We start from the raw sequence: 2,453 nt of genomic DNA on the forward strand, positions 1-2,453 counted from the left end.
TTCACCCCCTGTGGAGGAGAATCATCATTTCCGTCATCATCCTGGTGAATACCCTCGGTGCTGTGGAGAGCCCTAATGGGAGGGCCTGGAACTGAAAGTGACAGTCCAACAATGCGAATTGAAGATAAGCTTGATGCGGCAGTTAAATCGGAATGTGGAGGTACGCATCCTTGATATCCAGGGATACTAGGAATTCCCCATCCTCCAGACCTGATATCACTGCCCTTAGAGACTCCATTTTGAACTTGAACTCCCTCAGAAAGGGGTTTAGTGATTTTAAGTTCAGAATGGGCCTGACCAAACCATCCGGTTTCGGTACTACAAAAAAGGTTTGAATAGTAACCTTTGTTTATGAGGAGGTACTGGCACAATAACTTGTGGCTCCACCAACTTCTGGACGGCTTCTTGCAGGACAGTCCTGTTTGCCAGCAGGGCTGGAAAGCCTGATCTGAAAAATCGGTGAGGAGGGAGAATTTGAAATTCCAGCCTGTACCCCTGGGACACAATATCTTGCACCCACGGGTTCAGGCCAGAGGATACCCAGACATGACTGAAATGTCTGAGTCTCGCTCCCACCGGCCCCACCTCTGGGGCGTGCAGTCCACCGTCATGCGGAGGACTTTGGTGTACCTGAAGCAGGTTTCTGTTCCTGGGAACCTGCAGCCGCAGGTTTCTTGAACTTTGGCCGACCTCCCCGAAAGAAGGTGTTAGATGGCTTGGCCTTTCTGGACTTGTTAGACCGAAAGGGCTGTAATGTATCTGAAGAAAAGGGTTTCTTCGGAGCAGGTGTAGCTGAGGGAAGAAAAGGTGACTTACCAGCCGTAGCCGTGGAGATCTACGCATCTAACGCTTCCCCAAATAGAGCCTGACCTGTTTAGGCTAGGGTCTCCACACTTCTCCTGGATTCCGTGTCGGCAGACCACTGGCACAACCACAGTCCTCGACGAGCTGATACTGACATGGAGGAATTCTCTGCAGCCATGGAACCCAGGTTTTTCATGGATTCTACCAGAAATCCTGCCGAATCCTGAATGTTACGTAAAAGCAATTCAACATCACATTTCTCCATAGTATCCAAGTCCTCAAGTAACGTGCCTGACCACTTACTATAGCTTTGGCAATCCAAGCACTGGCAATAGTGGGACGTAGGATTGCCCCAGAAGCCGTGTACATGGATTTGAATGTATTATCAATTTTACGATCAGCCGGCTTTTTCAAGGCGGTAGATCCTTGAACAGGTAAAACCACCTTTTTTGAGAATCTGGATACTGACGTGTCAAGAATAGGCGGGTTTTCCCATTTTTTCCTATCCTCTACCGGGAAAGGAAATGCTACCAGAACCCTTTTAGGTGTCTGGAATTTTTTATCCGGGTTTTCCCAAGCCTTTTCAAATATAGCATTTAATTCCTTTGACGCAGGGAAGGTTAGTGAGGCTTTCTTATTTTCTGTGAAATAATCCTCCTCAACCTGCTTGGATTTTTGTATTAGCAATATTCAACACAACCCTAATAGCCTCTATCATCAACTGCACCCATTTTGCAAAAGATGCAGCCCCCCGCAACACATCTCTGTCACCGTTTGCAGTATCAGAATCGGTATCGGTATCATCCTGCATGATCTGAGCAAGAGCACGTTTATGTGAATATACAGCGGGGAGCCCTTGTGTACCAGAACTGGGCCAGACTGCCATAGAGTTCTGTAAAGCCTGAGTTGCAGATTCATTTTGTGCAACCCTATTTGAAATCTGAGAAATAATAACATTTTAAACCTACCGGTAAATCTTTTTCTCCTAGTCCGTAGAGGATGCTGGGGACTCCGTAAGGACCATGGGGTATAGACGGGCTCTGCAGGAGACATGGGCACTCTAAAGACTTTAGATGGGTGTGCACTGGCTCCTCCCTCTATGCCCCTCCTCCAGACCTCAGTTAGATCCTGTGCCCAGTGGAGACTGGATGCACTGCAGGGGAGCTCTACTGAGTTTCTCTGAAAAGACTTCTGTTAGGTTTTTTATTTTCAGGGAGCACTGCTGGCAACAGGCTCCCTGCATCGTTGGACTGAGGAGAGAGACAGAGCCGGCCCTAACCAATATGATGCCCTAGGCAAGATTTTGGCTGGTGCTCCCTAGCACCACCGCTGGTTCCGCCTCTGACCTTGCACCTCTTTCCCAGCACCATCACCCCTCACCCATAGCAGTCCTTATTTTGGTGTTTGTACCCCCTATACTTTAAATAGGAACAGCTCGCACATTTGGCGCCCAGCCCAAAAATGGGTGTGTTTTTGCTGGCAAGGGGCATGGCCACAAAATAGTAACCCCAATTCCAATTACGCCACACAGTACTGCAACTTTATTCACATTTGATCATGCGATAGTGTCTATAATTCATATTACATCCCACAGTAGTATAACTTTACCTTCTAAACGTTACTCCTCACAGTAGAGCCCCTTATTCACA

Source organism: Pseudophryne corroboree, chromosome 6 (assembly GCF_028390025.1).
Source record: "Pseudophryne corroboree isolate aPseCor3 chromosome 6, aPseCor3.hap2, whole genome shotgun sequence".
Taxonomy (NCBI): Eukaryota; Metazoa; Chordata; class Amphibia; order Anura; family Myobatrachidae; genus Pseudophryne; species Pseudophryne corroboree.